The 15,530-nt window shown below is 34.5% G+C and overlaps 1 protein-coding gene across 15 annotated transcripts in view; it reads right to left on the reverse strand.

Annotated features, from left to right (window-relative positions):
* The window catches only part of BAZ2B (bromodomain adjacent to zinc finger domain 2B), a 293,071-nt gene that overhangs the window by 131,042 nt on the left and 146,499 nt on the right, over positions 1-15,530 (reverse strand). The window lies entirely within an intron of this gene.

Genomic DNA, 15,530 nt, shown 5'->3' on the forward strand with positions numbered 1-15,530 from the left:
TAAGCATCCAAGAATCTGACCTGGTAATCTCTATCACAGCAAGCACTTCTCCCTCACCAAAAAGATAAATACGTTTTAGAGTTGTTAGTAACATCAAGTTTGAACTATAGTTAAAATGGCTTTAGTATGACCCATTATAATGACTGAGCCACTTACATGTATCTTTATTTATCTGCTTAGCTATTTTAGGTACAATTTTACAATGGCCTTATTGCAAGTTTATATTGTCATTAAAAATCTACAGTAGAAATAGGTGAAGGCGATCAAAAGGTGCAAACTTCCAGTTTTAAAATATGTAAGTCATGGGAGGGGCACCTGCGTGGCTCTCAGTGGTTGAGCTCAGGGTGTGATCCTGGATCCAGGGATCGAGTCCCGCACTGGGTTCCCTGTGAGAAGCCTGTTTCTCCCTCTGTCCATGTCTCTGCATCTCTCTGTGTGTCTCTCATGAATAAATAAATAAAATCTTAAAAAAAATAAAATAAAATAAGTCATGGGATATAATGTACAGCATGGTGTCTGTTCTTAGTAATACTAGAGTGTTTACTTGAAAGCTGCTAAGAAAGTAGATCTTAAAAGTCCTCATCACTAGAAAAAAATTTGTAACTGTGTGATGATGGATGTTAAGTAGGCTTACTGTGATGATTATTTTGTAATATCCATCATACTCTACCAGTGAAACTAATTTCGAATGTTATTCCAATAAATTTTTAAAATCTAGAATAGGTTATGCTTATTTTAATACTTTGCATACACTGATCCTACAGGTAGGCAAGAAAATCATGAAGTTAACAACTGCTTTAATAAGTACACAATTTACAGGAAGAAACAAAAAAAGATACTGCTCATTTACAACTGAACTTACGATCAACCACAAGTAAACTTTCACCATGAAATCTAACCATAAAAAAGGTTTCTGTATGGAATTCTACAAGCAAATCACATAATTACTTTATATTTTCTAAGAAAAATAGTTTGATTTAAAAATACTGGCCAATTAGGGGATCCCTGGGTGGCGCAGCGGTTTGGCGCCTGCCTTTGGCCCAGGGCGCGATCCTGGAGACCCGGGATCGAATCCCACATCAGGCTCCCAGTGCATGGAGCCTGCTTCTCCCTCTGCCTGTGTCTCTGCCTCTCTCTCTCTCTCTCTCTGTGACTATCATAAAAAAAAAAAAAAATTAAAAAAAAAAATACTGGCCAATTAAAAAAAATAAATAAATAAAAATAAAAAATACTGGCCAATTAAAATAATGCTGGGTTAATATATAAATATCGATTTAATCCATATAGTATCTAGATGATTTTTCTCATAAGATCGATACATATAATAAAAGGTTATCTCAGATTGACACATAGCATCATTGGTAACGATTTAAGTAAGTTTCCCAATCATGTATAGAACTGTTTTTTTTTCTTAAGATTTTATTTATTTATTCATGAGACAGAGAGAGAGAGAGAGAGAGAGAGAGAGAGGCAGAGACACAGGCAGAGGGAGAAGGAGGCTCCATGCAGGGAGCCTGATGTGGAACCCGATCCCAGGTCTCCAGGATCACACCCCGTGCCGAAGGCAGGCACTAAACCACTGAGCCACCCAGGGATCCCCCCCAATCATATATAAATTCAAAAACTTCTCTTCATATTCTGGCACCAGTGTCGATCATCTCTACAGATGATGATACTGCTAAAATGAGCATGTCCATATTCTTAAAGAACTTTTCTTTTTCTTCATCAGCATTCATCTTGGAAAAGTGTAGTTGATCCTGATGGTTACATGAAACTAATGCTTAAAGGGCAGGTTTTGGGTCATCAAACAGTCACCAATGAGCTTGGAGACGTGTGGCTGGTCTGTTGGCAAGGCCCATACTGACATTTTCTCCATTAATTGTTTTCACCAACAAGTCTCATTTCACTATATACAAAAAATATGCATCCTTTACCTAGGTAGAGTTTACAGAAAAAGGTTATTCTAAAAAATTTATAGCTGGTAACCTCACCATCTTAAAGAATTTTAAAATGTACTAATTAAGTGTAGTATTTTAAAAAATAATAAAAAGGTTTTTTTTAAGATTTTATTTTTATTTATTCATGAGAGACACAGACAGAGAGAGGCAGAGACACAGGCAGAAGGAGAAGCAGGCTCCATGCAGGAAGTCGGATGTAGGGTTAGATCCTGGGACCCCTGGATCACGCCCTGGTACAAAGCAAAGGCAGCGCTAAAGAGCCATCCAGGTGTCTCGGAAAGGTTTTTTTTTTTAATTTGCTTTTGTACTCCACAGCAAAAATTATTTGGTGATATAACATAGATAAGCACTTTAGCTGAGTACCTGGCATAAAAATATTCAATAAATAATAGTCATTACTCTTTTTGGGATAATAAATTATGAACCCTATGTATATTTCTTTCTGTCGTTATAACTTGATTCAGGACTAAAGCAAGTGAAACCCAGAAAGCAAAATGAGCAGTCTCTACATATCACTTATTGAAGATCTTTTCCAGGAAATAGTCATTAAAATGAAAAATATACATACATATACTTGGATCTTACAATCTACTTTTGAAATCTAGTCTGCAGAAATAAAAGTAGGTTCTTTATTATAACATTGCTTAAAAATAAAATTTAAACCTAACAATAAGGAAGAGTGGAACTATAGCTAGTAGTATAAGTTAGAAGCCTTTTTTTGTTTCAGTAAAAGTGGGATTCTGTCTTTTATTCTTGGTTCCTTTTGTTCATTTAAATGGAAAAGGGCGTAACTTTCTTTTTTTAAAAATATGCCTATGCAGCCATTTTCTATAGAAGTTCTATTATATATATTATTCATGTATTATTTTATTTTAACTAATTTGATCTTAGCAATGCAGAGATAGGTCCAGGAATGCTGCTAAACTTCTCCAACGCACAGAACATTCCCCGCAGAGAATTACCTGGCCCAAAACGTTAGTAGTGCTAAGGTTGAGAAATCCTGATCTAAAGTATCAAAAATTGTTATTACTTGGAATTCAATTAATTAAAACTTTCTATTAAGTAGTAATTCTATATAATTGTTATAAGATGATTCAAACTGATTTATTGACATTGTGATAAATGATAACATTATCATTATATTCAACCTATCATTTGTGTCAAACTCCATTATTTTACATTTTGTCCTAATTGTGTGAAACCGATAATATATGATATGTCATTAATACATATCAACATTTACTCAGACTGGATAGCATGAATTGACTATATTTTATTAAGATGATATTTACCAATAACAATTTGAGACTAGACAAAAATTGGAATTACCACAAACAACTTCTTTCTGCATGATGATTTTCCATACTCCATCCAAAAAATATTTAATGATCATACCATTCAAATTCAGGCATATCAAAGTGCCCTTTTGTTTGATCACAGAGTTTATGAACACTGACAGTTGCTAGGTGTAAACCTGAACAGGTGCTATTAGGGAAGGGCAAGACACGTTGGCTAACAAATACAAATGTGATCAGCTGCCCTTTGTTTTAGTTGCATGATTCTTTAGTGCTGAAAGCACAGCTACAGAATAAATTGAATATTCAGAAAGTAAACATAAAAACAGAGTTAGATATTTCTCCTAGAAGGTGTCTTGTCTTTATCTTTGCCAACAATACCAAAAGTTCTCTGTGGGAATTTAAAGCACAAAAGTAGATTTGGTGAAATTTTACTTCTTCCAATGTAAACTCAAATGAATAACAATAATCAAGGACAATATCAGGAGGTAGTCACTATGCTGCTCCTTTTGGTTTAGTAGTACTACTAACAGTAGATTTACAAGTCCACTATGTTCTAAAAATTCTGAAAAAGGCTTTTATATAACTATTTCTTTAGATAACTCCCAGGCAGCTGAACCCTCAGACAAATAATATTTCAAGATTTTAAGTAGCAAAACAAAAACAAAAGCCAAGAAGACAAACGCTTTTCTGGTAAGGGATTTCATGACATAGGAGGTAAGGGAGAAACACCTTACTAGACATTAAACAAAATTATAGAATATGTTTGAAGGACAATCATTCTATTTACAAAACTTTTATTTACCTACATTTTCAAAAATGGTTACTTTGAGTCATTTAGTATATGCAATTTAAATATAAATACAAATATATAAAATGAATCAATTTCCTTTGCTGCTTCACATATTTTAACACCACTGTAAAGAGTAACAATTACATACCCAAACACAAGTGGGCTGGCAGTCAGGTGCTCTGTGTTGCAGCCTGTGATCTGGAGCGTCTCAGACATACTAAATACTAGTTTCCTTATCTGAAAGATGATAGGTTTGAACAAAACTAACCCTCAAGTCACTATCAGAGTTTATCAACTTGATGGTAAAAACTGAAACAAAACCTTCACATTGCATTAAAATATTTAATAATTTGGGGTGCCTGAGTGGTTAAGTTAGTTAAGAGTCCAACTCCTGATTTCAGCTCAGGTCATAATCTTAGGGTCATGAGATTGAGCCCTGGTACTCAAAAGGGAGTCTGCTTGAGATTCTCTCTACTGCTCTCCCTCTGCCCAACTCCACGACTCTCTAAAATAAATAAATAAAATTTAAAATATTAAACATCTTAATTCCACTCTTTGCTTATCCTCCCTTTCACTGGCCTGGTTCTATCTCCAAATGCTAAATTATAAATTTCTGCTAAATATTTTCAAGATATATTCATCTTATTTATACCTCAAGAAACTTGATAAGAAAATTATCCAAAAAAAAAAAAAGAAAATTATCCAAGAGTAAAGCAGTGATTTTCACACTGTTCAGTAAATATCTATTCAGAGTATTATTTTCCATCCAAAGGATTAAATATTACTTTGCAATGAGACATTTGAGAAAGAGGTTATCCTAAGATATAAAAGAATGTTATAGAAGATTTGAGCAAAATTTAACATGTATAGATCAGCTCAATTGTGGACAGAGTATATGAATTTAAATATTGACTAGGATTAGAAATTTCTAACAAGGATACAAAAGTCAAAAGAATAAAAAGAGAGACAATGTCCAGTTAATTGTTCCTTTCATCTACACATGCAAGGGGTCCCAAAACACAAGCAAAAAGACATAAAGCTTTGCTTAACTAGGAAATACAACTAAAATTAACTGGAATTTATAAGATATTTCTAGAGAGTAACTGAGGCTGATGAGTAAGAGGTTGAGAAAAAATAAAGCAGGGTAACAAACAGAAGTCCTGTTAGTTTATGCAAGATATCCACATATCAGAAGTTGAAGAAACAAGATTCCAAGTATTAAATGTCTGATGAACTAGAATAAAAAAACTCCCTTTCAATGGGGAGAAGCAGAGCTAACCTAACAGGAAATATTTAACAAGTTAATTCTACTTTTTCCTTATTCTCTCTTTCATTGGTCTAGTTCTATCTAGATATTAGGCAAACAAAAAAGCCACATCAAAGCAGGTTAAGAGGCTGACATATAATCTTGCTATAAAATCTCACTCCTGGTATGGAGACCCACAACCAGGAAGGAACTTAAAATCCAGAGGAGCAAAGGGTTTCCCTTTCCCTGAGGAGCAAAAGGTTTGAGCCCCACATTGGGCACCCTAACTTTTATGACACACACTTGAGATGAGTCCCTAAAACAACTAACTTTGAGAACCAACAAGGCTTGCATCCCCAAACCTACAAGACTGTAGTGACCTGAGAAACTGCTCCTAAAGGACTCACGCTCACAATTCACCTGCCCCAGGACCCAGCTGGGAGGCAGTGAATTGTGCCCAGACCTCAAGTGAAGAAGGCTCACCCGCTTATGTTAAAGCATCGGCATAGGGGAGCAGCATCTAATTTAACACACACATCCAGGAACCTGCTGGAACCCTCTACAGGGATGGAGATTGGCAGATGTCATCTTCACACTTTCCTCTTTGCTGTGCTCCAGAGCACCAGTATCTTCCAGAAGGAAGCCTTTACATTCAACTAGTGCCCCATTTTTAAAGGCTGCTTCCTAGAGAACACCTCTTGATTGCCTAGTTTTAGAAGGAAGGGGAGACTGTTTACCTCATTTCACACACTGTAATAATCACACCCCTATCTAGTACACCGATTTTTTTTTTTTTTTAGTACACCGATTTTTATGACTACTTTATGTAGGGGATACCTCTACATCACCTGGCTCTGGTGGGCAGAGGGGCTTACCCTCATGGATCCAGAGGGCTGCAATAAGTGGAGAAAGGGTTCTTAAACAGCTACTATCTCCAGCAAGAAGAGGCAACAGATGCACAGCTTGATCTTTCTATGAGGGAGGTTTATTAGCCAATCACGAATTCAACCCAAGGCGCAAGCTTCTAATTAATCATACATTGAAGGGCTGACTGTAATCTTTTCCAGAAATTTTGAGGGTGCGTACTATCTTGGAGCTCACAATTGGTCACACTCTGGAGTCCTAGTGTCTCCTAGAGAGGAGTTTTATACACATATGGTATCCTAGTTTTTATGTCTGCTGCCCTGGTTTTTGTAGCTATCACCCAGGAACAGCTCTTCATCATCTGGCTCTGATGATACATGAAAAGATGTTCAATATCATTAATCATCAGGGTAATGCAAATTAAAACCACAAGGAGATGGCATCTCACATCTCTAAGAATGGCTATTATCCAAAAGACAAGAAATAATGAGTATTAGCAAGGGTATGGAGAAAAGGGAATCCTTGTGCATAGCTTGTGGGAATGTAAATTGGTACAGCTACTAAGGAAAACAGTATGGAGGTTCCTCAGAAAATTAAAAATATAATGACCACATGATGCAATAATTCCATTTCTGGTTATTTATCAAGATGAAAACACTAACTCAAAAAGATAATAGGCATCCCCATGTTCACAGCAGCATTATTTACAATAGCCAGCATGGAAATAACTCCACTATCCATCAGTGAATGAATAGATTAATAAATCGTGATATATACATATAATGGAATATTACTCAGTCATAAAAAAGAATGAAATCTTGGCTATTTGTGACAACATGAATGGACCTCTGCAAAGTAATTCAGAGAAAAACAAACACCATATGATCTCTCTTATGTGTGTAAATCTTTAAAAATCTAAAAATAAAAATTTTATTAAGAAAAAAAACAAGCACATAGATACAGATAACAGACTGGTGGTTGCCAGAGGTTGGAGTGTGGAGAGCAGAAAGAGAAGGGGGCACTGTTTTTGTCTTCTTTTGAATTAAAAAATGTTCTGCAGAGTCTTAGGTATTTTTAAGTGCCTTGGAAGAAGGCAAGGAGCGGTAAAAGTCGAGAGTATGATTCTAGCTCATATGCTATTAGATTCCATCAAAGGTCCTCTTTTATCTGTTTTGTATATTGAGATTCCATGTGAGATTTTGTTTGGAAAAAAAAGGGTCCCATTGCCCTAAAAAAAGTTGCAAGCCACTAAAGGATCTCTGTCTCATATCACTTCTTACTAACATGGCCATCTGGCCAATCTTATCTGTTGTGACTTCAAAATCTGAGTCCCCAACTGGAAGTAGACATTTTCACTCTTCCTTGGTCTTTAAATCCTAATTTCAAGCCATTGCACAATGTGTTCTCAAATTAGATCTCATTCTCCTATGAGGAACATTCTCCTAATTCTGCACCCCAAATACCCTGACCCTGGTAGGCTGAGTTAATCACTTACTTGGGGAAGTTGTAAGTGACGCATCTTATCATCTATTATCTCCTTTTCAATATCCCCATGGATACTCAGTTCTCTCTTTTCTATCTTCATTTGTTTTAGAGAGGAAAGCAAAAAGTACAAAAAAGCAAATATAAACAAAATTAAGATAATTGTTGAATAGAATGCTTGGCTCTATCGACCTTAATTAGTAACTGCCAGTTGGGAGGTTGGGAAGAACTAAGTGATGGATTTACAACATTATAGCAAAACAATTTCTTCCTCTTAGAAAATTTAAAAGCTAATGACTCATCCTTTCCTTCCCATCTGTTAAAATGGAGGAGGTGGACTTCCTTCATTCTGTTGAACTAATTATCACCTTTTCACAGCTTGTCAGAATCTTTACTCCACTGATCATTCTTTCCCTTTTCTGTATCTCTTATTCAACTGGATTCTTCTCAGTTTTCTTCCATCTTTAAAAACAACAAAAACTCTCCTTTGACCACTCATCTCTATTTTGCCACCTCATATTTTCTACTCATTTTCAACATTATTAAAATGAAATTGTCTACTTTTGTGGTTTCCTTTTTTTTTTTTTTTTTTTAACCTACCCTTCATAACTTCACTCACTCCACTCTGACCCATCTTTAGTATGACTTTAGTGCTGGGATCCCACTGCTAAAACAATGCATGAAAGTTAAGCAAAGTCTAATCAGGTGAGTCTACAGCTCACGAGAAAGAAAGATTATAGAAAAGAATACAGAACTTAACCAGGAGACAAAGAGAATTTTAAAATAAAAGTTGGCAGCATTCTGACTGGAAGAATGCAAACAAATCAGATGGAAAAATTTACACAATAGTATCTTTAATGGAGGAGGCAAATCATGAGACAAACCCTGTATGCAAACCACAGAATTCACATCCCATAAAGGGGGATGAGCATGTACATGTCTATCCTCCTGACCCCCTAATCCCAGCCAATTGCCAAGTCTTCTTGACTTTACTTCTACCATAATTTGAAACTGATCTACAGTTTTCCATCTCCATAGTACCACCATGATCCATGTCATTAACAGTTTTCCTCTAGAAACAAACATGTCCCAGTACCCCAATCCCTCTTGCTAACATTCATTCTTCACAGAGGAAACTTTGTTAAAAATATATATTAGAAATGGCACTTCCTTGTTTAAGCTTTTCAATAAACATTAGTTATATTTAAGATAGACTACAAAATCATTGATAGGCTCTACAAAGTTCCTCCTCAATATTTTTTGGCTGAATGAGCTAAATATAAAACAGGAAATTATAGAGTCATTTTTTATAGTCGTAACTGTTTTCCTTTGAAATTCTTATCATTAAACTCTAAAGAAAAGTGAAAAAACTGATTTGAAAAAGTAAGATGAGGATATTTAAATGCTGATCCTATTATTTACTCTTTTGAATTTCTGTTTATATAATTAATAATCTGAAAGAAATTAAAAATACATTCACCAATTTTCAGTGCAACAATTTTAGTGAAATTGTTTAATCTATGGTAGTGAAAATATAATTGATAATAGATATATTGGAAAACACAGAGTTCAAAAGGAATAGGTTCAAAGTTGAATAAAGGACCAAAGTTCAAAGTTGAATAAAGGACTAGGAAAAACACTGAAAAGAAATAGAGTTAAAAAAAATGAGTAGTCAGATTATATAACAAGTAAATTAACTTAAAACTGAACAATGTGGACAAAACTGAGACAATGTATCAAATACATGTCTACTATTACTGACAGTATCATCACCACTTACAACCCTATTGTAACTCCATCCATCACCTTATTACTTATTGAGAGCCTAGTATTTATATCAGGCACTCTGATAAGTATTTTCTCTATATTATTTTAATTATAGCAAGTGAACTCCAGATATATTATTGTCATCATTAATAATAATAATTTTCAGATGAGAAAACAGACATAGAAATATTAAGTAACTTATAACAAAAGTGTTAAGTGTCAGGGATAAAAGTCTCTTGGTATTTAAGAAATTTTATTATAATCTGAATTACTAAGGAATAAATGTAGACATTATATTTTTAACACTTGAAAAAATGAGAGAAGAAATAGATAAAGCATTGTGAACAATTAAAATGTAACAAAAAATGTTTTATTTAAAAATTAAAAAAAAAATAAAAAAAAAAAACACCAAAATTTTAGGCCAAAAATAGGAAACCAGAGAATAAGAAAAGCCTGTGATTGAGTCACTCAGCAAAGCCTGTGACTTGTGATCTCAGGGTCATGAGTTCAAGTCTCATGTTGGGTGTAGCGATTACAAAAGAAAATATACTTTAAAAAACTTAAAAATAAAAATTTTTAAAAATATCTAAAAATAGTCTCTGATTCAGCCTTTTTCTTTTTCTCTCTAAAATATCTATAAGAAAAAAAATATCTTTAAGAGCCCAGAAAAAGAAAATGTAATAACAGAAAAATTAAGAAGGCTGATGATCCATCAAAATCTGGGAAGAATTTCTGTTCCAACAAATTAAACTGAAATATTTATTAAAGTGGATACCATTAAAACCACTAAAATAACCATTAAAAATATTATTTTCTAATACTACTTAACACAAGAAAATATTCATGGTATAAGAAATGAAAAAGGCAACAAATCTAAAGTTTGATCTAATGTTGTTTAAAAAAAATAGAGGGGTGCCTGGGTGGTTCAGTTGGTTTAGTATCTGACTCTTGATTTCGGCTCAGGTCACAATCTCAGGGTAAGATGGAACCCTTCATCGGTGGGCATGTGGGAGGGAGAAAGAATCTGAAGTAGACTCCGCACTGAGTGTGGAGCCGAACTAGGGCACGATCCCACAACTGCAAGATCATGCCCTGAGCCAAAATCAAGAGTCAGATGCTTAACGACTAAGCCACTCAGGCACCCCTGGATATAGTACAGTAGTACTTTAAATGCATTTTCTCTTCCTTATGATTTTTTCAAAGTTTAAGGTGTACAACATATTGATTTATTTTTTCTTTTAATTTAAATTCAATTTGCCAACATATAACACCCAGTGCTTGTCCCATCAAGTGCCCTTCTTAGTGCCCGTCACCCAGTCACGCCATCCCTCAACCTTCCTCCCCTTCCGCAACCCTTTGTTTGTTTTCCAGAGTTAGGGGTCTTTCTTGGTTTGTCTTCCTCTCTAATTTTTACCCGCTCAGTTTCCCTCCTTTTCCTTATGGTCCCTTTCACTATTTCTTCTATTCTGCATGTGAGTGAAACCATATGCACATCAAAGCAAATGGATATCCTTATGATTTTCTTTGTAACATTTTCTTTTCTATCATTTTACTGTAAGGATACAATATATAATACATACACAAGATATGTGTTAATTGACTATGTTCTTGGTAAGGCTTCTAGTCAATAGTAGGCTAAGTTTCTAGAGAATCAAAACTTGTACACAGATTTTCAACTGCACAGGAGGTTGGTACTCTTAAGTCTCACATATTTCAAGTGTCAAGTATGATCTTAAAATTTCTTCTGGTAGAGAAAAAAATTCTTGATCAAGAACATAATAATTGATTTTACAGATGTAAAACTTGTCCTTGAGGATAGTTTAGGAAGAGGACTTACAACCCTTTCAAACCAATCACAAACTCTACATTTCCAATTATCATTAACAATTAACCAAGAACCCCAGATTACAAAGGATGTTTAAAAAATTATTCCATAAAGAACCATATGTATTTTGAAGGCTGCTGTATTAATGTTATTGGCTTAGACTAGCTAATTGTTCACTAACTCAAATATGAGATTCTAGACCAAGTCAGAAAACCAATTTCCTCTCAGCTATAGTATTCACTAATAGTTTAATTAACCATAGAAAAATTCTTACTTCTAAATGCCTATTATATAGTGTAAATAAATTGATTATTGAACAAGTTATTTTAAACATTCTTGAAACAAATGGAAAAATAGAAAGACTCAACAATGACAGAGTAGACCAAGAACCAATGGAAATTTTAAAATTAAAAAAAATGGAATAACAGAAGTTAAAAACTCACTGGATAGATACAGCAGAATGCAGGTGATACAGAAAAGAATTAATGAAATTCAAGATAGATCAATAGAAATTATCCAATCTGAACAACAGAGAGAATAACCATTAAAACAAATAATGAAACCTCAGGGACATGTGGGACAGCAACAAAAGGTCTAATAGTTGTGTCACTGGAGGCATGAAAGGAGAGGTGAGATGTTGTTCTGAAAAATTACTTGGCAGAAGTACTTTACTAACCCTCAAAAAGAAAAAAGATTTTATCTATTTATTTGAGAGCAAGAACACTCCAGCTGGGGGGAGGGGAAGAGGGAGCAGCAGACTCCCCACTGAGCATGGAGCCTGACTAGAGGTTGGATCCCAGGACCCTAAGATCATGACCTAAGTCAGAGGCAGATGCTTAACTGACTGAGCCACCCAGGCACCCTGAAAACTTCCCATTTTTGACGAAAGACATAACTCTTTAGATTTAAGAAACTGAACAAACTCCAAACTAGATAAACTTAAAGAAATATTAAGTTCTAGATAAAAATGGGCATATTTCAATTAAGTATACCACTTCTACCAAATAAATCCAAGCTTTAAGAATTTCCTATTGTAAAGTACCAGAAAAACATTTTTCCAGAAACCTGAAATTTGTAATTATATTGTATTGTTCCTTTTCTATTCCTTCTTCTCAGTCTATGTCAAAAACTTTGACTTCTTGGAAAGATATACCTTGCTTCTGACTATATTACACTATATTGTTAATTATTCTAAATTTATGACAAAATTTTATTAATGTAAGGGTCCAATATTAAGCAAAACCCATGCTTTGAAGTTTTTGTGTGAATACTAAATTTACTTACAATTAAGAATCTTTACCTGAAAAAAATCTGGATTAAATTACACATAAAATACATACATAAAACATGTAACTTAATCAGATCTCCCCTTGTTACACTTTTCAATCCAAGACTTAGAGAATGACACTTATTTTATACAAAAGTTTATACTACATGAGTCCGAAATAGCTACAGAATCTGCCCAACCTCTTGGGAATTTACTAGTATTGGTGTAACTCATCTAACTTAAACCAAATCTTAGTATTATTGTCTTATTTCAGGGTAATTCCTGCAAGACTGATAAGTCAGAAATCTACCTTTAGGAATTTTAAGTTAATATTGACAATCCTTGTCACAGAGGCTATAAAAGACAGATGAAGCATTTCTCATTTACCACATTAACGAGGACTTTGGCTAGCCCAGGGCTAACCTCTAGAGCTCTGATATGCGTGCCGGATCAGATTCTACTTTATTAGAGGTTTATTGTAAATGAAGGTACAATTGAGGGGAGAAAAAGGTACCTATATTGCCCTTCCTCAGAATGCATGAGTTCTCAAAAAAAATAGCTTTTCCACAACTTGTTATAATGATCTATAAAAAAAACCCCACAAGTTTGCAGGAGTCTATTTATGGCTACTATTAAGTTTATACAACTTGTATCTGTATAATATATCTCAAGCTCATATTAACCTTAAAAATAATTCAAAAAACAAGCTCACAAAAATTTAGTCTTACCAACACTCACTAATACTATATCTTCCTCTCCTTTAGTTGAGTACTGATATCAATAACTAGGCTTAAAATATATAGATCTAACCAAATTGCTTACAGAACCTATTTATAGAAAGGCTTAAAAGGTGATTTCAAACATCCCAAATGCAAGCAACCATGTGCATTTCTGATGTTTAATGCTTTCTAAAACTTGAACACGTCCCAATCTTCTAGAAAGCAAGTATATAAGTATAGCTGATTCTTGAACAATGCAAGGGTTGGGGCACTCACTAACTACACCCCCCACCTAGTGCAGTCAAAAATCTGTTTAACTTTTGATTCCTGAAAAACTTAACTAAAAGCCTACTGTTAATTGAAAGTCTTACTGATAACATATAATTAACACCCATTTTATATTTTACATACTGTATTCTTACAATAAAGTAAACTAGAGAAAAGAGAATGTTCTAAAAATCATGTATGATAAAAAAGAATGTAGATATTATATATATCATTAACAAACATTAGACATCAAAAATGTAAAGGTAATGTAGAAAAAGAAATTCATGTTTATTTATAGGTACTCATGCATTGATAATGAAAATGTAGCAATATGATTGCTTTATGATAGCCTAATATAATGGATACAATTGCTTCACAGTAACCAAGCCTATACACTAATGAATAAATTGTTATAGGCTGATGCATGATTTCTCCGATTATGAGAGAGAGACATACCATACAGTAATGTAATTCTTTGAAAGCAAAGTTATGAAACATAAAACTAATGCACTGATTTTATATTAAATATCACTCACCTTATGCCTATGTTAAGTACAGGCTATCCCCTTCCATACAAGTCTTACACACATTGCTCTACATGGTGAAAACTTAGGGGGTGATGATGATGATGACATTTTGTGATGACACAAAAACATCTTATTCGGTTCTTATTATACAGTTATTAGATTTTCACATGAAGATACACATAACATAATTTTATTAAATGTACAGCTTGATGATTATTCACTATTCATTAAGTGGAAGTGGATCACCATAAAGATCTTCATCCTTGTCTTCACATTGCTGAGAGGGAGAAGGAAGGGGAAGGGTTGGTCTTGCTGTCTTATGGGTGGCAAAGGTGGAAGAGGCAGAGGAGGTGGAAGGGGAGGCAGGAGAGGCAGGTGCACTTGGTATAACTTTATAGAAATACTGTACATTACAATTTCTGAGCTTTTTGCTTTTAATTTCTCTAGAAACATTCCTGTACAGTATTAACCCTTTCACCATTTGCTTTAGTTTTAGTGCCCATATTATAGAAGGGTCCATGTTGTAAAAGAAGTAAAAAGCAGTCTTAAGTAATTAGAACACTAACACCAGATTATCTAATGTCGGTTTAGCACTGCTTCTTCCAGGTCTTTCTTCCTCATCACTGGCACTGGTTTGGAAGCACTCATTTTCATCAAGTCATCTTCTGTTAATTCCTCTGGTGTGGTGTCGTTTAGCTCTTGAATTTCTCCAAGATCCACTTGAAACCCTTTTATGTACACTGCACACCTCTTTTGCTATAACCACAATCTCATGATTTCCCTTATTGGTTATGTTACAAATCCTGTGAAGTCATGCAAAACACATCTGGACACAGTTTTCTCCAGCAGGAATTTGTTGCAGATTTATGGCTTTCACAGCATTTTCTATAACAATGATGTCAGCTTCAATAGTACAATCCTTCAGACTTTCATGATGTTTTCTCTACCAAGGTTCTCTTTATTGCATTGACAAACCTTTCCGTAGAGTACCATGTGTAACTAGCCCTAAAGATTCTCATGACCTCCTGATTTAGAAACTGAATTAGACACGTTGTGTTCAGGGGGACAAAAAGATCACTTCAATATCTTTAGCATTGAACTCATGGGGCTCTGAGTAGCCAATATCAAAAGATTTTAAAAGGCAATTTCTAAATTGCCCCTTACTGGCAGAGGACTTCCTGACTTCAGGGACAAAGCATCAATGCAAACAACCCAGAAAAGGGTTCTTGTTGTCCAGGGCTTTACCTTGTACAAACAAAAGACTGGCATCTGGTATTTATCTTTTTCCTTTAATCAAGGGTTAGCAGCTTTACAGATAAGGGCAGTCCTGATCTTAAAACCTGGCTGCATTTGCACAGAATGCAGTCCTCCCTACCTTTGATTCTGGTGCTTGCTTGTCTTAACTACCAAATGTCCTTTGTGGCATTCCCCTGCCCCACAGTAGGACACTTTAATTTGCATTAAAAACTTGTTCAGGCAGAAATCTTTCCTTCTCAATAATTTTCTTAGTGATGCCTGGG

Source organism: Canis lupus, chromosome 36 (assembly GCF_003254725.2).
Source record: "Canis lupus dingo isolate Sandy chromosome 36, ASM325472v2, whole genome shotgun sequence".
NCBI classification, from domain to species: domain Eukaryota; kingdom Metazoa; phylum Chordata; class Mammalia; order Carnivora; family Canidae; genus Canis; species Canis lupus.